Source organism: Rhinolophus ferrumequinum, chromosome 6 (genome assembly GCF_004115265.2).
Source record: "Rhinolophus ferrumequinum isolate MPI-CBG mRhiFer1 chromosome 6, mRhiFer1_v1.p, whole genome shotgun sequence".
Taxonomy (NCBI): Eukaryota; Metazoa; Chordata; class Mammalia; order Chiroptera; family Rhinolophidae; genus Rhinolophus; species Rhinolophus ferrumequinum.
Genome location: NC_046289.1, coordinates 3,531,613 through 3,553,143, shown reverse-complemented (window position 1 = coordinate 3,553,143; position 21,531 = coordinate 3,531,613). Strand labels below are relative to the sequence as shown.

Below are 21,531 nucleotides of genomic sequence, written 5' to 3'. Positions count from 1 at the left end.
TAGGGATGTAATAACTCTTCTTGGGTTTTGGTGAATCATAGTGTTTAGAAGTTATTAGTGAATTAATGATTTAATCAATAAACAATGAGAAGTGAATGAAGAAAAAGAGGGATACTCTTGGATCGATGATGACTACTGGTGGCGTATGAGTCATGAACGATGAATACGTGTCTGGAACTCTGAGGTCCAACACAAAAGCAATCTGGTCTTTCTCTTCATGTAAAGAAGTGTCTTATTTGATTGTCATCTGCTCTGCTCTGTCCTCCTCAGAACGGACGCACTCGAACTGATTTCAGCATCTGACATGGTCACGAGCTCTCTGGTTGCATCTATGTTGTAGGAGCATGGAGACCAATGTGAGTAATAACATATTTTAGCTTGAGTGGCTTGTTTAAGGGTATTCCCTGTATTACTCAAAATGTTAAATATAATCAAGAAGGCAAAATATACTATTGTTAAATATCAGATTGATAGGAAACATTGATTAACGCATAAATGTAACCTTGAAGTCAGTTTTTGGAGCAGAGTCTCTGGAAAGGACTATAGAAATAGATATTAAGGTGTTGAAGGATCTTATACTTCTTTACTTTTTATTCTGTGCATTTATTAATGAATTCATCCATAAACAGATGTTTATGAGAATGAAAACAAAGAGGGCCACTTATGCATCAGTGATGATGACTGGTGATGGGTGAGTCATGAACGATACATAGTGCGTGTCTGGATACTGAGGTCCAATATAATCATACCTAGTGTCGTTTCTCTGTTTATATGATCTTATATAGATGGATGTTACTAATACACTCCATAGAGGTATTGGGGTAAGAGATTTACATTTATTATTATTAATGGGTGAATTATGGAATCATTAAGGAAATATAAATAATAGGTAATGAAAAAGGGTGGAGCATTGGCCAACTAGGAACATAAATTATTTATTAAATTGAAAGCACTAAAACTCATTAAGGGATAAATGGATCAAGAGAGACTCTTTGACTAAGGATCATATAAATATGGAATATTAGGACTCAATTTTATTTTGTGGGCCTCTCCTAAGTTTGCTATTGTTAGTTTTTTAAAGATAAAAATGAATAATTTATAAATTCCTCAATGAGTGAGTAAATGAAATGTGGAAATCAAGGACCAATGTGGATAGTAACTTAACTTCTTTTCTATCATCACCTGTGCTTTGTACTTCTCAGAATGACACACTCGAGCTGATTAAGCATTTTCCTATGGTGGCGAGTTCTGTAATTCTCATCTCTGTATTAGGAGCACAGAGACCAATGTGAGTATGATCAAAGTCTTGTCTGGGTTGCAGTGATTTTTTTTGGGGGGGCGGTATTCAGTGTATTTTTGAAAAGAAACATATATAATAAAGATGGTCAGCTATAGTCCAGTGATATATATTGAATTGATATGAAACATAAAAATATAAGGTATTTAAAGAAAGTATATTGATGTGAAAATAATTCTATATACAGAATAAAGATTTCAGGGCTGTTCTTGACTTTTTGTGAATAATTGGGTTTTAAAATTATTATTAGTGAATTAATCAATTAGTCAATAAACAATGTAGAAATGAATGAAGGAAAAAGAGGAACAATATTGGATCGATGAATACTAATGGTGGCGTATGAGTCACATACAATGAATATGTGTCGAACTCTGAGGTCCAACAGAAATGGAATTTGGTCCATTGTCCTGTTTGAAGTAATTCTATCGACAGATGTCAGGAATATATGAAGATTTTGTTTTTCTTCTTAATATTCATGCATTTGATTTCAATTTGTATAATTGGATCAATGAAATAAACAAATACATAAATAAATAAAGGTGAAGTTGCTGAAATGTCCAATTATAAAAATATGTGCTTAGGCAAGAAAAACTATTAAGATGTATTGAAAACAAATATCTATTTAGATATTTATATACAAGAGTGTTAGTCTTTGACAAGGATCATATAGTTATTGATAAGAAATAGTATCATATTCTTTGTCAGTGGCAAGATCAAGATTGTTCCCTTAGTTAAGATAAAATAAAATGTAAGTTATCCCAATTCATTACTTACCTAATGACTAACTAAATGAACGGTAGAATTCAAGGATCAATGACATAATATTTCATTTTTTTTATTATTTGCCGTCTGGTACTCCTCAGAGTGGACGCACTCGAACTGATTTTAGCATTTTCCATGGTCATGGGCTCTCTGGTTGCGTCTATGCTTTCAGAGCATGGAGAGCAATGTGAGTAACTGTCAAAGTTCTTTTCTTGGTTTTGTAGTTTTTAAAATAGGTTTTCACTGAATTATTCAAAAGTGTGAATTATGATCAATTACGGCCAAACATGCGAAAAAGAAGAATGGTGTTAACATGATGTATTATGTTAATTAATCATTGTAGGAAATTTTTAGGTCATTAATGAAAGGTATGTGTTGTTTGTGGGAAGTAATTTTATAGACACGTTAGAGATAGTCAAGGATCTGGCTTCAAGTTTTTGTGATCCGTAGGTATTTATTTTATTATTACTAGTGAATTGTTGAATTAATCCATAAGAATGTCTAGACGTGAGTGAAGATAATGAGGGCCAAACCTGGATAAAATGATGACAAGTGGTGGCATATGAGACTTGGGTGATGCCGACGCCAGGTCTGGAAGTCTGAGGTCCAACACAGAAGAAATCCGGCCCTATGCCCTCATTTTAAGTGATCCTATAGAGAGAGGTTAGGTGCATACAGCTATCGTGTTCTTGGTCTGTGTGTACAAGAATATTTAAAAGCATTATTATTAATGGCAGGATAAATAAACAAATAGATAATGAAGAAATACAAAGAGGGTAAAGCAGTTATTAAAATATATACAAAGAAATATGATAATATAAATTGGAGTGGAAAGTAATATGATCACATGTATATGTCCTTGAGTAATATGGTAGACAGTGATAATCGTTGTTTACTGATGGAGTCCTTAAAACTTTGACATTTGATTTATTAAGAGAAAAATAAATAAAAATTGCTATACATTAATAAATGCCTAAACAACTATGCAAATGAACAGTGGAAACTATGAATCAATGGAGAAAAAGTCTCCAAATTTTTATCATGTGTTTGTCTGGTCGTCCCTCTTCAAAATGGACGCTGGACCTGATTTTAGCTGTCATCAAGATTGTCACGCTCCCTCTGTGTATGGAAAGAGACCAAGGTGAGAAATGGTCAAACTTGTTGTCTTGGAGTGGGTCATTTGTTTAAGGGTATTTATGGTATTATTTAAAAGTATTAATAAAAAGTTATCCATGTCTCAATGATAAATATGATATGAAACATTATGTTAATTGATAATGTTCAGGATTGAGGTCTACTAATGAAAGAGGTTTATTTTATGTGGCAAATGATTCTGTGAACTGATGTTAAGGATATTTATGAATCTTGTCCTTGGGCTGGCCCGGTGGCTCAAGCGGTTGGAGCTCCATGCTCCTAACTCTGAAGGCTGCCGGTTCGATTCCCACATGGGCCAGTGGGCTCTCAACCACAAGGTTGCCAGTTCGATTCCTCAAATCCCGCAAGGGATGGTGGGCTCCGCCCCCTGCAACTAAGATTGAACACGGCACCTTGAGCTGAGCTGCCGCTGAGCTCCCGGATGGCTCAGTTGGCTGGAGTGCATCTTTTCAACCACAAGGTTGCTGGTTCGACTCCCCACTGCAACTAAGATTGAAAGGACAACAACTTGGGGAAAAAAAAAAAAGAATCTTGTCCTTAAGTTTTTATGAATCATGTATTATTTTTATTATTATCAATAAATTCATGATTTAATCAATACAAATGTAGTCAAGAATGAAGAAGAATAGACCAAATCATGTACCAGTGATGATGACCTGTGGCGGAGGAGTCACGGACAATGAAAATATGTGGCTGAAACCCGGAGGTCTACCACAAAACATTGTCTGTTTCCTCTGTTGAAATTATTGCTATGAAGAGTTGTAAAGATCATGTTCTTGTACAGATATCATAAACATAGATATGTATTAATAGAATAATGATAGAAGTATTAAACATATAAACAAATGTACAAAGAAGAATAGGGTGAAGCGTTGTCCAATTATGAATGTATGTAGTGAGGGAAAAGATAATATTAATAAAATTGAAAACATTCATTCCTATTAAGAAGGAATCGTATAAGGATCGTATAGAAAATAACAAGGAGGAGTCAATGTTATTTTCCTGAGTGAGTCTCAAGATCGAGTTTCCCTTTTGTTAAGATAGAAAATACATATTAAGAAAAAGCAGTAAACACCTAAATACTGAGTTAATGAAATGCAGAAGGCAAGGATCAATGACAATTAGGTCTCAGTTTTGCTGTTTTGTAAGACTTTTTTTTTTTTTTTAAATCATCTGCTCTGCTCTGCTCTGTAATCCTTAGATGCACTTGAGCTGAGTTAATCGTCTTGCATGGTCACGAGCTCCATGGTTGCCTGTATATAATAGGAGGACAGAGATTAATGTGTGTAATAGTTCAAGTTATTTTCTTGGTATTAGTGTTGTGTTTTAAAAAATTATTCATTAAAAAGTGGAAAATGTATTTAAAGAATGCAATTCTATCTTAGTGATAAATATGGGATATAGTTAGTATATTAATGTATATGAGAAAAACGGTAATTAATGAGATATGTGGTGAAAATAATTATATAGATCAGGGACATAAAAGCTTCTAGGAGTTTTGTGAATTATAGCATTTAAAAATTATTATTAGTGAAATAATTATTTAATCAATAAAACCATAGAAATGAAGAAAAATAGGGACAATATTGGCCCACTGATGGCATATGAGTCATATGCAATGAATGTGTGTCTGGAACTCTGAGGTCCAACATGAAAGAAATCTAGTTCATTGCCTTTCTTTGAATTGATAGATTTCAAGATTATGCAGTAATCTTTTTGTTGGTCTTTGTGTTCATGAATATTTTAAATATATAATAAAAGAATCAATTACAGAATAAATTACCAAAAGTATACATCAATAAAGATGAAGAGGATGAAGCCTTGTTCATTGCTTAAATATGTAGTCAGGAAAATGGATATTAATATACATTGTAACGGACAATAAATGGACCAAGTGTATTATGTCCTGGCCTAAGGATGATATAGACATTGACAGGTAATAGTCATTTATTGCCCCGAGATGTTTGGAAGTTTGAAGTTTATTTTATAAAGAGAAAAAGTAAATTTTACTATAAATTAATAAATACCTAAATGATTATGTAAATGAAGTATGGAAAGTATAGCTCAGTGGAGACAATGTCTCAATATTTTTGTCATCTTTTCTTCTTCTTCTTTTTTTTTTTTTTTTGAAGATTTTATTGGAGAAGGGAAACAGGACTTTATTGGGGAACAGTGTGTACTTCCAGGACATTTTTCCAAGTCAAGTTATTGTCCTTTCAGTCTTAGTTGTAGAGGGTGCAGCTCAGCTACAGGTCCAGTTGCTGTTGCTAGTTGCAGGGGGCACAGCCCACCATCCCTTGGAACCGGCAACCTTGTGGTTGAGAGGACGCGCTCCAACCAACTGAGCCATCTGGGAGCTCAGTGGCAGCTCAGCTCAAGGTGCTGTGTTCAATCTTAGTTGCAGGGGGCACTGTCCACCATCCCTTGTAGGAGTGAATTGTCAACATTGTTTGAGAGGACGCACTCCAACCAACTGAGCCATCTGGGAGCTCAGCAGCAGCTCAGCTCAAGGTGCCATGTTCAATCTTAGTTGCAGGGGACACTGCCCCCCATCCCTTGAGGGACTTGAGGAATTGAACTGGCAACCTTGTGGTTGAGAGCCCGCACTCCAACCAACTGAGCCATCCGGGAAGCAGCTCAGCTCAAGGTGCCGTGTTCAATCTTAGTTGCAGGGGGCAGAGCCCACCATCCCTTGCGGGACTCGAGGAGTTGAACCGGCAACCTTGTGGTTGAGAGCCCACTAGCCCATGTGGGAATCGAACCAGCAGCCTTCGGAGTTAGGAGCACGGAGCTCCAACCGTCTGAGCCACCGGGCCGGCCCCCCATCTTTTCTTCTTGACACTCTTCAGAAACAAAGCACCAAGCTGTCTTAAGCCTTCCTCCATGATCAAAATTGTTATGTTACCTCTGTTTTAATAATGACACCAAGGTGAGTAATAGTCAAACTTCTTGTTTTGCTTTTGGTCATTTGTTTAAGGCAGTAATCATATTATTAAAAAGTATTAAGTATAATTTAAAAAGTTACCTGTTAATCAAAGTAGATTAATATGATACGAAACATGTTGATTAATAGATAATGTGCACCACTGAAGCCGCTTAATGAAAAAGATATAGTGTATTGGGAAAGCTTTCTATCAATAGATGTTAGGACTATTTACGGATTTTGTTCTTGTTTTTGTGAATCATGTATTTTTTATTATTATCAGTGAATTAATGATTTAATTGATACAAATTTAGGAATAACGGAATATAAAGATGGCCTCACATGGACCAGTGATGACGACTGGTGGCGTATGACTCACGGATGATGAATAATGTGTGTCTGCAAGTCTGAGGTTCAACACAATACCTGGTATATTCCCTCTGAAATGATCCCATAGACAGGTGTCAGGAATATACCAATATCATATTCTTATTTTAGATTCATAGATTTAGATTTACTATTACTAATGAATCAATGATAGAACCATTAAATAAATATAAACAGATAGGAGAAGGGTAAAGCATTTTTCAACTATGAACATTTGTAGTGAGGCAAAAAAATATTACTAATAAAAACTGAAAACACTGATGTTCATTAAGAAATAAGTGGGTTAAGAATGTTACCTCTTTGATTTAGGTTAGTATTGACACTGTTTAGAAAGAGTCAATTTTATTATTCTGGATCAGTTCCAAGTTTGAAGTTCCTCCTTTTGATAAGAGAGAAAAATATATATTTGTGAAAATTAATTAAATATTTCAAGAGTAACCGAAACGCAGAAATCAAGGGTCAGTGGAGATAAGGTCTCAATTTTCTGTATCGTCTGCTCTGCTCTATACTCTGCAGAATGGACACACCCCAGCTGATTTCAGCATCTTCCATGGTCATGAGCTCTCTGGTTGCATCTGTGTTTTAGGAGCATGGAGACCAGTGTGAATAATGGTCAATGTTCTTGTCTTGCTTTGGGTGGTTTATTTAAGAGTATTCAAAGTTATTAAATTATTAAAAAGTGTGAAAATAATCAAAGGTAGCCAACTGTAGACTAGTAATACATATGAGATTGTATAATACATTTATTGATTATTGCATATGTGTAAAACTTAGGATAATTAATGAAAGATATATAGATGTGAGAATTATTATATATACATAATAGGGATATAAAACTCTTGGGTTTTTGTGAATCATAGTAATTAAAAATTATTATCAGTGAATTTTTGATTTGATCAATAAACAAATAGAAATGAATGAAGAAAAAGAGGGACTATCTTGGATTGATGATGGCTCCTGGTGGCGTATGAGTCACATACGATGAATACATGTCTGGAACCTGAGGTCCAACACAAGTGAAAGCTAGTCCGCTTCCTTTGTTTGAAGGGATCCTATAGACAGATGTCAGGCTTACACAAAGATCTTTTTTTGTTTTGATCTTTGAGTTTGTGTATTTTTATCCCATCATTATAATTAGATAAATGAAAGAATCTATAAATAAATCTATAAGTAAATAAATATGAATGGAGTGAAACATTGTCCAATTGTAAAAATATGTGGTTAGGCAAGAAGTGCTATCAATATATATTGAATACTCTGAGATTCATTAGGAAATGGTAAAGGGTGTTTTCTCTTGGCTAAGGATGATATAGATAGTGCTAAATAATAGTGTTCTGTGTTAGTGGCAAAACTAATATTGTTTGTTTACTTAAGAGAAAATAAATATCCCAAATAACTAATTACCTAAAGAGTGACTAAATGAAAAGTGGAATGTACAGACCAATACAGATAACATTTCAAACTTTATCATCTCTTCTGCTATGTACTCCACAGAATGGACACACTCGAGCTAATTTAAGCATCTTCCATGGTCATAAGCTCTATAGGTAACATCTATGCATTATTAGCATGGGTAACAATGTAAGTAATAGTCAAAGTTCTTGTCTTGGTCTCAGTGTTTGTTTTAAAGGTATTCATTGTATTATTTTAAGAGTGTGAAATGTAGTTATTGCAGGTCAACCATGGCCCAATCATAAACATGGGATTAATATGAAGCATTGTTTTGATTAATCCATATGAGGTGTGATCAAACAATATGGGAATGTTTAAATAAAAAAATTTACTACAGTAAAAGACATATTGCCATTGATCCCCTCAAAATACTCCCACTTGCTTCGAGTACACTTATCCCATCATTCTTGCCACGTTCTGAAGCAGTTCTGGAAGTCCTCTTTCGTGAGTGTATTTAGTTGCACTGTCATGGCTGCCTCGATGTCCTGAATTGATCCAAAACATTTACCTCTCATGGTAATTTTGACTTTGGGGAAGAGCCAGAAGTTGCACAGTGCCAGATCTGGTGAATAAGGTGGATTAGGACACACCGTAATGTTTTTATTTGACCGAAATTGCCGTACCAGGTGATGTGTGACATGGAGTGTTATCATGATGGAGGATGATTTACAGCACACTTTAAAACACGCTTTCTCTCAACTGTAGCTCACACCCAACTGACTGCACCGAACAAGCTGAAACTTGTCATGTACTGTTAGTAAAGCTCTATGCACAACTTCCCATATTGAAGATCTCTGCCTTTCTGTTGGATGGCACTTGGCAGCATTTATATATATATATATCTCACAACGGAAAGGCTACACGTTTTATTGGACAGAAAAACATTACAGTTTAATCCTTATCCACCTTATTCACTGGATCTGGCACCATGCGACTTCTGGCTCTTCCCCAAAGTCAAAATGAGTCAGAACATTAAGGCGGCCATGACAGCGCAACTAAAGACACTCATGAAAGAGGACTTCCAGACTGCTTCCAAAAGTTGGGATAAGTATGTTCGAAGTGGAGGGTATTTTGAGGGGGATTAATTGCAATGTGTCTTCTACTGTAATAATTTTTTTATTTAAACATTCACCGTAGTTTCTGATCATACCTCGTATATGCAACATGGAAGTCAAGTAATGGAAAAGACGTATTGCCATGAGTAATAATTCTGTAACAGATTTGGAGATATTTAAGTATCTTACGCTCAAGTTTTATGACTTTAGGTATATATTTTATTATTATTCGTGACTTGATTAATTTATAAAATATATGCAGGTATGAATTTAAAAAATTAGGGCCAAGTCTGGATCAAAGATGACCACTGGTAGCGGATGAGTCATGGATGATGACTACTATGTGTCTGGAACTGTAAAGTCCAATACAATAGAAATATAGTGTATTCCTCTATTGGAAAAAAGTCCTGTAGATAGACGTTAGAGATATTTACAAATCTTGTGCTTCTAATTTTAATGGCTCATAGATTATAATTATATTAATATAGAAGAATCAATGAAAATATTTAAATGATTAAAGATGAGTAGAGTGATGCTTATTACAATTATTAAAGTATGTGGTAAGGAAAGAAATACTATTAATATAATTTGGAATGGATAATAAATGAAGCAAAGGTGTTTCTCCTTTGGAGTAGGATCACACAGTAGCCATTGATAAATAATACTCAGTGTATCGTTCTGTATCAATTTTAAGTTCAATGTTTGTTTTGTTAAGAGAAAAGTAAGCAAATAGTATCATAAATTAAGAAATATTAAATGACCGAGTAAATGAAAGGTGGACTACAAAGGACCAATGGATAGAAAGTCTCAAATTTTATTTTCTGCTCTTTCTTGTACTCCTCAGAATGGGTACTCCTACGCTGGTTTTAACCTTTTGCCATGACCTCAAACTCAATGGCTGTCTTAGGAGCATGGAAACCAGTGTGAGTAATAGTCAAAGTTCTTGTCTTGGCTTGGATGGTTTAAGATTGGTCAATGAATTATTAAGAAGTAAGAAATATATTCAAAGAAAGCTAAACATGGCCCAATAATGAACATGGGATTTATATGAAACATTATGTTGAGGCATCCATATTTGCGCACTGAAGTCAATTCAAGAAGCAGATCTAGTGCCTGTCGGAAATGATTTTCTAGGTAGGCATTGGGGATATTGAGGCCCTTATTCTGGGTTTTCTTATTCATGTATATCTCTTTGTTAGTAAGTAGTAAATTAAAGAATAAATCAATAGAATAAGTGAAGAAAAAGATTCATGCGTTTAGACCATTGATTACGACTGGTAGTGTATGAGTCAAGGGGGATGCATCATATGTGTCTCAATGTCTGAGGTACAACACAGAAAGAAGTCTAGTCTATCGCTCCCTTGGACATGACCCTCTATACAGTTAGGGATATGCAATAATCTATTCTTGTGCTTTTGTGGTTCATGGATAATGATTATATTATTACAAGTGATTTGATGCATGAAGGGTTAAACAAATCGGAAAAATTGAATAAAAACATGGCCTCGCTTGGACCAACATGGCCACACGTAGACCAAGTATAGAATATGTAATGAACAAGTGTCAGTGCCAATCTATTTTGGAGGAATCGGGACTCATGTTTCTTTAATCTCTCAGAATGCAGCACATACAGACAGCGGTACGAATTGTCAATGTCTTTGGTCTACTGGTTGTTTATTTTCTTACTTCACAAAAAAAGGTTATAAAATCAAATAAAAGATTAAGCACTATTTAAAGAGGGCCAGTGATAAAAGTTTGTTATATGACCAACTCCTGTGCTCACTAATTTCCATTGTGAAGTTACATAGTCTGTTGTCACTTTGGTGATGAGCAACTGCTGTACATAGTTCCTGTTCCCCAGTGCTATTGTACTGAGTGTGTGCAAAGATACTGATTTTCTCATTATAGCAAGTAAGTGAATAAGTTAATAACAGTCAGTTGCTCACAGGGATGAAGCATGGGCCAGTAATGAGCATGTCTTGAAGTAATGATCACGATTTAGTTTAACCAGTTGCACTCAGATGATAACCCCTTAAGACAAACATTTTGGCTCTTGTCAGTTTGGGCAAGGAGACCATAGACACACCCACAGTAGCATTTCTCTTCCGGGTTTCTGAAAGTTGAAACATTGTTCCATTTCTTTAAAAACAATGACTAGTTGTCCAAGTTAATTTATGAATGAATGAATAGATAAAGTAGACTCAAGCATTGTTTATTGGTGTGAAATTGCTTTGAAATAAGTGTTTCGATTAATCTAATTGTGCACACTGTCAGGGCTAGAGGTGTAGGTGGTTGTGTGTGGGTGGAAGCATTGAGACAGATGTGTCTCACTGGCAGCTCTTGGTCTGGATTCAGGTGGTGAATTCAGAGGTATCCATTTTTTCAAGTAAAATTAATCACTGAATTAATTTGATAAAGGGAGGGTTTTTATATGGTTTTTGGTTGTTTTTTTGCCAGTTGTAGCAAATGACATGGTCCAAGGTTGAAGATTAATCTAAACCTGCTCATTTTGCATGAGTTAGAGTATTACAGCAAAGCTGAAATCTAGGCTGTTTTATTCTTTGTAACATTTACTTTTCTGCTCTCCAGAATGGATCCCGTGGATGAAGATCTCGGCCCGTATTCTTTGCGTAAGAAGCCCATAGACCTATGAAGAAGTATACACAGTTCTAGTCCATGGGTGGGTGGCTTGCTCATGCATTTGTACACAAAATTTAAAAAGACCAGGATGGAGAAAGTGATAGACACCAAGAATTAGGTTGTGTTCAGTCCGTACAACTGTTGAATTATATTATTTTTCATGTCATTCTGGAAAATGAGGTTCATTAATAAATAAATAAGTCGAGGATATTCTCTATTTGGATAAAGGTCATTTATACAGAGAAGAGTTAAGAGTCAGTGTTCTTGCTGTGGGTCAGTTGTGAGTTCTAATTTGTTTATTTTAGTGGGAGAAACAAATAAATAATTCCGTTAATCAATATCTAAACAGCAAGTAGATAAAGGGGAGAAACATGAGTCAATGGAGAAAATTTCTCATTTCTTTCCCTTTTTTGCAAGAGATACTCTTGCATATTTTATTTAAAAATTTGAAAGTTATAAAGAATACATATGCATTTCCCTTTTTCTCCATGTGTTTTCTGCTCCACAGAATGGATGCACTTGAGCTGATAATCATTCCGTAAAAATCAAAACCTTTATGGCTCAATGTGAGTAATAGTGCAAGTTCTTTTTTTTTGTCGGGGTAGTTTGGTTAGGGTATTCAGTGTATGATTAAAAAGTATGAAATATAACCAAAGAAGGCCACATTAGGACCAATGATGAGATTGTGCCATAAACCAAAGTTCATGATGAATCTAATTTAGCACAACAGATGCCCTTTCAAAAAGAAATTCTAGCCTCTTAGCTCTGTGGGTAAGGTACAGAGTCAGTTGTCTGCAACACTCAGAGTTCTTCTTATGTCGAGTAGTTTATTTAAGGGTGTTCGTTACCTTATTAAAATGGATAAGTGGAAACAATAAAATGGAGGTCCATTCATGAGCCAGAGATAACAATGTGACATAAATTATTGTTTATGATTATTTTCTGTCGTGGTTACCTCATGTTCACCGAATTAAACCCAAAATCTAGGCCTTTTCATTTGTCAGTATCCTCTTTACATCCCACAGGATCGAACATCACAGCTAATTAAATTATCCTTCGGTCATGATGATCTTTGCCTTATCTCTCTGGGGAAGGATATATCATGCTATGTAAGTAATCAGCTTCTTGGTTTGAGTGGTTAATTCATGGGTTTACATTGTATCATTAAAAACAATAAATGTCATTAAATTTTAAAAGGCCATGTATAGACTTTTAATGAGATGTGTTATGAACCAGAGTTTTATGATTAGTCCAATTTAGCACAAATGAAGTACAAGAAAAAAAGGTAGCTTTTCCCATTCATTTCAAAACTTGAAAGTCCCATTTTGTGTATCTCATGGATTATTTAAACATCTCCCTTTTGATTAACACCTAGGATGTTACTGATTTAGGGAGCCAGTATCCTATCGTGTTTCCCCGAAAATAAGACCTCGCCGGACAATCAGCTCTAATGCATCTTTTGGAGCAAAAATTAATATAAGACCGGTCTTATTTTGTTATAAGACCGGTCTTATATAATGTAATATAATAATAATATAATATAATATAATACCCGGTCTTATATTAATTTTTGCTCCAAATGACGCATTAGAGCTGATTGTCTGGCTAGGTGTTATTTTCGGAGAAACACGGTAGCTGTTGTGTACGATGGTGGTTCGTGGTGGTTCATTGCAGCATCTAAAAATTGTTCAAGTTCAATGTAGAAGGGCCGCTCCTGGACCAATGATGTGAATGGAATGCATCTGAATAAAATTTATGATCAATCACTTTTTGAACCACTGAGGTCCATTGCAAAAAGAGAACTAGCGTATGATTTTTGGGGGAACGATCTCAGAAAGTGTGAGAAATCTAGTTGAGAGGGTTCATGGATATTGATTTTATATTATTACTAAATAAGTGAATGGATCAATCAGTAAATATATTCATAAGTAAAGAAAAAAGAGGTCAAAACATGGATCAAATTTGAGAATATAAAACAGAGAATATTACTAATTCAGTTCTGGAATATCTTGGTCCAGTAAGAAAAAAAATAGATTAACATTGTTACCACTTCATGTTAGAAGCAGCTAGATATATTTCATAGTTCTGCATTTAGTTTGCAGTGGGTTTCTAGATGTTTGATTCATGATGAAAAGAAAGTTAAAATTAACCAAACAGTTAACTCAATGAATCAGGGCAAAGTACAAACCAATGATAAGTGTATTTTATTTTTACATCTGTTTTGTACCCCAGAATGGCTGCACCTTGGCTGTTTCAGTTATTATTTAATGATGAAGATCTTGGCTGTTACCTATGTGGCCAAGGAGAGTATAGATCAGGGTAAGTAATACATTAAGTTTTTATTCTTGGTTTTGTCATTTTGTTTATGGGTGATGACTATATTATTTAAAAAGAACAAATGGTCTCATACAATCATAAAATCAAATCAAAGAAGACCATGCCTGGACCAATGATGATAAGAATTTGTCTTGACAAGAAGTCATAGTTAATTCATTTTGTAAAAGTGAGGTCCATTAAAATAATAGGTTTAAACTACTACCTCTTAGATTAAGAAGATTATAGACACATTCTAGTCTTGGTCAGTGATCTTGTTCTTGGATTGGTTATGTTTTCCTTTCCTTTATTAAACAAATAAAAGGTAAATATACTAGTAAAATTATAATGTCCACTCATGGTCAATGATGTGATTATTCATTAAACAAGAATTTGTTTAACCTGGATCAGCTGTATTATCATTCTGTTTAAGGAATGCATAAAGAGATATAAGTAATAGTCAAAATTTCCCCCTTGTTTGGATGTAGATTCTTTGTTGTTGACTTCAATTTTGAAAACGAGTACCTGACCAAAATAATAAAAAGGAAAAATCCATATCTGAAGAAAATTGAAATGACCAAGAGTATTCAATGATAAAATTTTACAAAACAAGAATTACAATCAAGCCAATCTTGCTTCTCTGAGATCCATTTAATCAAAAAGATTTAATCTGTTACCTCTGTGTATAACAACGACAGAGGTAGATGTTAAAATAGTAATTGTTTTTGTTCTGGTATTTTGATGGGTTCATGGATGTTGTTGTTGTTCCTGTTATCCTTATTATTATTGTTTAGTAAATCAATCTATGAAAAAATAAGTTATAAGATGCAAAATCATGGACCAGTGATGAAAATGTGTTTTAAAAAAGGATAATGATTATTACAATTCTGCACCACTGACATTTATGACATAAAACATTTATCGTTTTATGTCGTTGTTTCAATAGTGTATAGTATGTACATAGCACTATTCTGTATGTTGTATGGAAATAATTTGGATATTTTTGCATGCTACTTACATGGATTATTTTTTTCTGCTATCTTAGACATAAATACTAGTGATCTGATTTATTTGGAGATGGTGGCAGGAAGCCCTTATACCTCATATTTAAAATTTTTCTGTCACTTTGGTATCTGACAGAGTACTAAAATAACTGACACTAAGGTATTAATTTTAGCTTGGCCTGCATCCATGTAAGGCTGTGTGTTGGTCATGGCATTCATATCTGAATCCCATCTAGTTCTATCCATCAAAGAGCTTTATCTATTGGGATTAGGGGGCAATCTACTTATAAATGTAACAATTCAATATAATAGGGCTCGTAGGTTGACTTTCCAGAAGCACAGAAGGCAGGCCCTTAGCTCAATCTTAAGTATGAGATGCTTCATGGAGGCGCCTGAGCCAATGATAAGCTCCCTGTGAGGAGCCATTAGGAAGTGAGCGCATCAGGAAGTGCCATGCAGGCAGGAACCACTCTCGTCCGGTCATTGTGCCCAACACATCGAGCTCATGAAAGAAACATTTATTGAGTAAATAGTTGAATAAATGATGAATGAAAGAATAAATGAAGTAGTGAATTAGTGAATGAATAACTAAATCAATCTATGCATATGTGAATGATGAATTAATGAGTTAATCTGAGAGTAAAACTATCAAAAAGGGAATGAATGAATAAGTCAATGAATGAAAGTAGGTTAGTGAGTCAATAAGTGAAAGATGAGTGCACAAATGGATGAGTGGATAAATAAGTGAATCTCTGAAAGATTTTATGAATTAATGGATAACTGAAAATTAATTAGTAATGAGGGAATGAATTAATGAGTGAATGAATCAATGAGTGAATAAATCAATGAATAACCAATGACTTAATTGATTAATGAGTTAAAAAATGAGTGAATAAGTGAATAAGTCAATAAAAGGGAGACATTGAATAATTTAACTAATGAATAATAAGTTAATGTATAAAGCAAATTAATGAGGGAATGAATAGGCAAATGGATGGAGGGATGAACATATTAATGTGACTGGATAAAAGAATGAATTAATGAGTGAGTAAATGAGTCAATGACTTAGTATGTAACCCAAGAATAAATTAACTGCTCTGTGAATGAATGAATGAATGAACAAATGAATGAATAATTGAGTGAGTGACTCAATAACGGAGCGAATGAGTCAGTGATCCATGTGTGAGGCAACAAGTGAGTGAAGTCACACTGGGACTCCTTCCCTGACCACTCCAGAGAGTTAGCCACACACCCAGCCCAGTACGTTATAAATATCTCACCCAGATCACCAGTCCCACTCTGTCACGGGCATTTGTTTACATGTCGTTGCTAAACTGATGTGCCCTAAGAGCCAGGAATTGGGTCAAACTCTTCTCTGTATCCCCACCGCTGGTGCAGTCCTGAGGCGAGGAGGCGCCCAGTAAATTACTGCTGAATGAGTGAACGAATAACCACAAATACATGTGCTTTTGTGGAACCAGGATGGCCCTTCTCAGAATGATCTGGGAGCTGCTCTGTGGGGAAGCGTGCTGTGTGTTAGATGGTCTGTGGCATCCTCCTGCACAAGTGCAGACTCTCCCTGGAGTTCCACTTCCTGTGTCCAGTGCCAAACAGTGAGACAGGATACTGGCCGTTCCGACTGCCCTGGACACTGGCCCACCTTGGGCAGCGCTGGCTTGGCATGGTGGAATGGGAGCCCTTGGTCTTCCCGAAAGCTGCTGTTGCCTCTGCCAAGACAGGAGATCGAAAATAACCCAGTCTTGTTTTTATGCTTCTGGTACGTGGGCCCACTCCTTGCCTTTCTAAGCAACCCAAGTTCCTTCTGCTTCTTGTTGTGGGACTTTGAGTTAGACACGAAGCCCCCTGGACCCAGCCTCAGCTTTCTGTGTTAGATGAGGGTAACGACGCCTACCTGCTGGATTGTTGTGAGAATTAAATTTGTCTAGCAAGAGCTGATTATAAGACCCTTGCATGACGTCATACATGTCCGGTATGTAGTACAGTACCTGCGAGGGAATAGCTACCTCAAAAATTACCCAAAGTAGCTGTAATTGATGGTTTCAATTGCATTTATTTAAAAGCTCCCAAATGGTTGAGATATCCAAATTCCTCAGTCCCAGAAGAATGGTGAGTTCAACTAAGTTCTGGAAGAATGCCACTTTGGATGGGACAGGCCTGCCCAGACCATGCACCATTAAGACAGCATAACACGCTCTTCTACCAGGGACAGATGACAGGAAAAGTGAGTTGGCAACACCTTTGCTCCACGTGGGGCATTTGCCCAAACCCTCCCTCCCTTCCTCCGTCCCTCCCACAATTATATGTGCAGAACCCACTCTGTGCCTAACACTGACCACTCCTCTTCCTCTCTTGTCTTTGCTGGCTCCTGACCCTGGATTCCATCTCCCACTCCTCGTCATGCAGCCTTCCTTTGGACTTGGTGATGCTACTCAGTCATCTGGCTTGGAATCTAGGACTATCCTTCATGAGGATTTTTTATTCCAGCACCACCCCTTGGCTTTTCTGCTTCAGACTGAATCAGGTAGACCTCCCCTTCCTAATCATGGGTGTGTGGGACCCTAGTTTTGAGTCTTCTCGGTTGGCTGTTTCCCAGCTGGGCAATCTCCCGCCCCTCCTGCGAGGAGTTTAGACCATGATAGCAGGTGGGTCCTCTGCAGGGGTGGGCAGCAGGTCCACATCGATGGCTTTGGAGTGGAATCTAAGATTTGAATGTCAAGTGTATAGGAGGTATAGGAGACAGGTATAGGAGACAGGAGTTAGAGTCTCACTTTGCCCAGAATTCGTGGGTAAAGAGGGATACTAACCTCACAGTAACCAACACTTCCAATTAATTTTAGTCTGGTACTTCCCCTTGGCTGTTCAGCTTTGTGTTAAACCAACACGAATATCACGTTACTCTCACACTCTTACAATCCCTTGCCCTCTCCTTTGGCTTTCATATCCTTTTGTCCAAATTCGCCATTTCTTATCCAGTCAGTCCTCCTCCATACCCTGGCAGAGCCCATATTCCATTGTTAATCAGGACCTGCCAGTTTCTCCCAAAGGACTATGAACTTCTTGAGGACAAGGTCTTCTTTTTTATGTCATTACAGCCCGCCATCAGGCCTAGGCATCAGGAAGTATTTGGTGAATTCATCTTTCATTAATTTATTCATAAAGTATTGGGCCCTTACTGTGGTGCCAGAGGCTGGGTCATGAATAGCAAGAAATAAGACATAGTCCACATCTGTCCTCGTGGATGGAGCTCCAAGTCTTGGGTGGGAGATAGATTTTGAACAAATACTTATGGCAAAATTACTTAGTTACACTTGTGATGAATGCTCGGAAGCCAGGGTATGAGGGCTTTGTCAGCCTGTGACTGGGCTGGTCATGACCCTCACCGGGGACCCTCTGCTCCTCTGCTACATTCTGGGGGGACATAGCCATGGGCAGAGCTGGTCAATGGCTTTGGCTTCCTTGGGTCAGGTCAGGGCGTCTTCAGACATCCTTGGAGGAAAGAAAGATGAGTAGAGGTCAGAGTTTCTGCTCGGTGATTACCTGGACAGTTGTGACCAGCAAACATGACGTTTCCCTCAAGCACCGAGCTTGTTATGGAAGGCCCTGTTGAGTGTCAGGGTTTGATGTCCCCGCCCACGTTCACGTATTGCCCTTAGATGTGCTGCCTGATGACAGACGAAGGGTGGGATGGAATGCATGTTGACCTTTTCTCCTCCCTCCACCGCGTTTCATTCTGAGTCTCTCACAACGGCCGCCTGAGAAACTGTTCTGTCACTAACGTTGCTGCCCTGTCTCATTGCCTGCAAACCTGGCGATTAGGCACGCATTAGTTCAGTCGCCGACCACGGGGCTGCTCTCCCTCTGCCTCCAACGTCAGTCCTGCCCCTTTAGCATCTCAACAGTGAGCCCATGAGTCCCTTCTTATGTCCTCCGCTGCCCGTCAGTCCACGCTTCCCTCATCGTGGGCTGCCATTGGCTTCGGAATTGGCCCTCCTCCAGCCCGTTCTCCTCACTGCAGTCAGTGTGATCATTCTAGAATGCACAAGTCTGAGTCCCATGCTCCTTAGAGCCCTCTCGTGAGTTCCGGAAGCTCCAGGCTGAAGTCTAGGCCCCTTGGTGTCACACTCAAGGATTCCAGTGACTTGGCCTCTAGCCACACCTCCCGCCACACACTCCCTGGCCTTATGCGCTACCAGCAGCCCCTCCCTGAGTCTGCGTGTGCTTATGTCTCTGGGCCTTTGCACAAGCTCATCCGCTATTCCTCTCCTCGGGCTGGCTGCCCTCTAGCTGGAGGGGTGAATCACCCCACACTTGGAACTGTTACGTGGCCATGAAGTTGACCTCCATTCAGAAACCTTTCCTCTTGTTCAACCAGAACTTGAGTTTCCCAACTGTGGGTGCTCAGTCTTGGGGGCCTCAAACATCCCCCCACCCTCTGTTATCCAGCCCAGAACCTGTGCAGAGTGGCTGATTGATCCATAAGAATGCCGGGTGAGTGAAAGAATAAATGAATGCAGGAAAGAATGATTGTAAGGCTTGCTGGGGGACAAATTATATCGCTGGCAGAGAACGGGGGTCCTTGGCACTGAGGAATAGCAGCCCCTCATTTCTGAGGCCTGTCCTCCTTCTCTAGCCAATCCCGCTTTGCCTCCGCCTGCGACGCATTAAGAGACATGTAACCTTAATCCTTGAAATTCTCTGGGATGGAGCGGGTTTTCAGTCCATGGCACCAGCATTGGGATTTTATTCCTTCCTTAAATAAATCTCACTCCCCCAGGAAGTTTGGACAGGATGTGGGTAGTTGGACCAAGGCTTAAAACTGAACATTGTGCAAAAGGCCTGTTTCAAAATTTGAAACCCCATGGCCACTGGCCAGAGCTGAGTCTGGTTTGTGGGGGTCGCTGGGGCCTCCTCTTAGAGAGGGGAAGGGAAGATTGAAAACAAATCTTCAGCTGTCACTGAGCAGGCTGATGGTTTGCAAGAAGAATTCTGTGGTTTGGTTGCTTCTCTGATGAAACTTGAGCGAGCTTGGTCACACTCGTTAGCTCGTCTTTCAAGCTTTCAGCTAAGGCCTCAGACCCTCCCAGAGCCAGAGAGGAGTCTGAGTTGGTCCTGAAACTGATGGGACAAGTGTGTGAGCGCTAGACAGGCCGGGCGCTCTGTCCTGGAGGTGAGAGATGCTGGGGCCAGGCTTGGGCCGCGGTGGCTGGTGGTTCCCCCTCCCCCTGGGGAGCAGGTACCAGGTGGGGCTGACGACTGGAGCCTGGGGGTCCTGGCAGTGAAGAGAAAGAATAATACCTTCATGTTATGCCTGTTGTCACCAGGCACAGCTCCCAGCTTCCCTATTTCATCTGGAGATGGGTGACATCAATTCCCCCTTGTGGATACAAGGGAACTGAGGCCTAGGGAGGGCCGCCTGTGCCCCCGGTTCCTTCAGGGCCGTAGTCCAGTCCAGGGAGCCCTGCCTCTATGTCCAGTGCCCTTCCCACGCTTCTCATTGGGACACTGCCACACCGAGCAATGGCTGAGCCTGGCGCTCCAGGATCACAGCTGCCGTGGCTGGAGGGGCTGGACGCAGGGTTAGACAGCCCTGGAGACCTGCTCTCAATGTTTGAACCCTTGTGACAGGCTGTCCCACTGTCCCTGCTGTCCTCAGTGAGTGGGCACTGGCCGTGGACTGGCCCCTAGGACAAGGAGTTTCCACCATCTCTTGTCCTCTTTTGACTTCTTTCTTCTTTCTGCCAGAAAGGAGCAGTTTGTGCCTTTGGAGAAGTCACCAGAACCCTCCAAGTTCCATGCCCCTCATTTGTAAAAGGGAAGTAAATTTCATTCATTTTTTTCTGGAGAAATCTTGATGTGTGCTACGAGCCATGCACTAGCAATAAGCTGCGGCCCCCGAGGCAGGTCCGTCCCCCTGCAAGGTGTGCGTGGCCTGCCAAGCAGACACTGTGCTGGGAGGAGTCGAGTCCACGCCCCGTCCAGAATGAGCTTGAGACTCTTAACGCACGTGTTTGTCTCCTGTGCCTGCCCTTCCTGAACCTTACGGGTGCTGCCAGCGTCATTCTCGCGAGCAGTCTTTCCACTTGCCTTCTTGTCCCTACATCTTCCCTGCACTGCCTCCCCAGGCTCACAGGGGACCTCAGTGTCCTGGGGGACCTTCACAAAGGGTGACTTTCCTTCTTCCCTCCACCTGAGACTTGAGCTTAGCCTCAGTTTCCCCATCTGTAGAAATGGGAAAAGGATGATGACATGGATCTCTACCGTCATCTTTTTGCCCGTTGGGGAGTGAGAAGAAACTTCTCTCCATTGGGCCCCAGTCCTGATCCCCTTCTCTGTCCTTTCGGGCCCTCAATCCTCACTCGTCATTTGGGGGCCAGTTGGTTATATTTTCTCACCTGTCAGATCAGAGGCTCTCCTACCAACATGTGTTTTTTCAACATGATAAAGTTTTTTTCAACACGATAAAGTAAAAGTCCACTAGCTTGGCTGGGACTGGGCCCCACCCCCAGCAGGTGTTCCTGGTAT

At 38.8% G+C, this 21,531-nt stretch overlaps 2 long non-coding RNA genes, 10 other non-coding genes and 1 pseudogene across 12 annotated transcripts; all 13 read left to right on the top strand.

The window, feature by feature from the left end:
• Nucleotides 1-118: 118 nt before the first annotated feature.
• Nucleotides 119-190, top strand: LOC117024264 (small nucleolar RNA SNORD113/SNORD114 family). The gene has a single exon (XR_004423349.1). It is a non-coding gene; the product is annotated as a small nucleolar RNA SNORD113/SNORD114 family (small nucleolar RNA).
• An 82-nt stretch (nt 191-272) lies between these two features.
• Nucleotides 273-2,243, top strand: LOC117023745 (uncharacterized). The gene is made up of 3 exons (XR_004423251.1): nt 273-356; nt 1,203-1,288; nt 2,161-2,243. It is a non-coding gene; the product is annotated as an uncharacterized LOC117023745 (long non-coding RNA).
• On the top strand, nt 665-738 carry LOC117024314 (small nucleolar RNA SNORD113/SNORD114 family). The gene has a single exon (XR_004423394.1). It is a non-coding gene; the product is annotated as a small nucleolar RNA SNORD113/SNORD114 family (small nucleolar RNA).
• LOC117024291 (small nucleolar RNA SNORD113/SNORD114 family) lies at nt 1,610-1,679 on the top strand. The gene has a single exon (XR_004423375.1). It is a non-coding gene; the product is annotated as a small nucleolar RNA SNORD113/SNORD114 family (small nucleolar RNA).
• A 350-nt stretch (nt 2,244-2,593) lies between the features above and the next one.
• On the top strand, nt 2,594-2,669 carry LOC117024287 (uncharacterized; annotated as a pseudogene).
• A 1,183-nt stretch (nt 2,670-3,852) lies between these two features.
• On the top strand, nt 3,853-3,926 carry LOC117024308 (small nucleolar RNA SNORD113/SNORD114 family). The gene has a single exon (XR_004423388.1). It is a non-coding gene; the product is annotated as a small nucleolar RNA SNORD113/SNORD114 family (small nucleolar RNA).
• An 864-nt stretch (nt 3,927-4,790) lies between these two features.
• Nucleotides 4,791-4,863, top strand: LOC117024297 (small nucleolar RNA SNORD113/SNORD114 family). The gene has a single exon (XR_004423381.1). It is a non-coding gene; the product is annotated as a small nucleolar RNA SNORD113/SNORD114 family (small nucleolar RNA).
• Nucleotides 4,864-6,480: 1,617 nt separating this feature from the next.
• LOC117024273 (small nucleolar RNA SNORD113/SNORD114 family) lies at nt 6,481-6,555 on the top strand. Its single transcript, XR_004423358.1, has one exon. It is a non-coding gene; the product is annotated as a small nucleolar RNA SNORD113/SNORD114 family (small nucleolar RNA).
• Nucleotides 6,556-7,464: 909 nt separating this feature from the next.
• On the top strand, nt 7,465-7,535 carry LOC117024283 (small nucleolar RNA SNORD113/SNORD114 family). The gene has a single exon (XR_004423368.1). It is a non-coding gene; the product is annotated as a small nucleolar RNA SNORD113/SNORD114 family (small nucleolar RNA).
• Nucleotides 7,536-8,022: 487 nt separating this feature from the next.
• LOC117023938 (uncharacterized) lies at nt 8,023-12,780 on the top strand. Its single transcript, XR_004423286.1, has 5 exons — nt 8,023-8,105; nt 9,876-9,954; nt 11,621-11,711; nt 12,180-12,237; nt 12,697-12,780. It is a non-coding gene; the product is annotated as an uncharacterized LOC117023938 (long non-coding RNA).
• Nucleotides 9,323-9,397, top strand: LOC117024282 (small nucleolar RNA SNORD113/SNORD114 family). Its single transcript, XR_004423367.1, has one exon. It is a non-coding gene; the product is annotated as a small nucleolar RNA SNORD113/SNORD114 family (small nucleolar RNA).
• LOC117024304 (small nucleolar RNA SNORD113/SNORD114 family) lies at nt 10,289-10,363 on the top strand. The gene has a single exon (XR_004423385.1). It is a non-coding gene; the product is annotated as a small nucleolar RNA SNORD113/SNORD114 family (small nucleolar RNA).
• A 606-nt stretch (nt 12,781-13,386) lies between the features above and the next one.
• On the top strand, nt 13,387-13,460 carry LOC117024316 (small nucleolar RNA SNORD113/SNORD114 family). The gene has a single exon (XR_004423395.1). It is a non-coding gene; the product is annotated as a small nucleolar RNA SNORD113/SNORD114 family (small nucleolar RNA).
• The last annotated feature ends 8,071 nt before the right edge of the window (nt 13,461-21,531 follow it).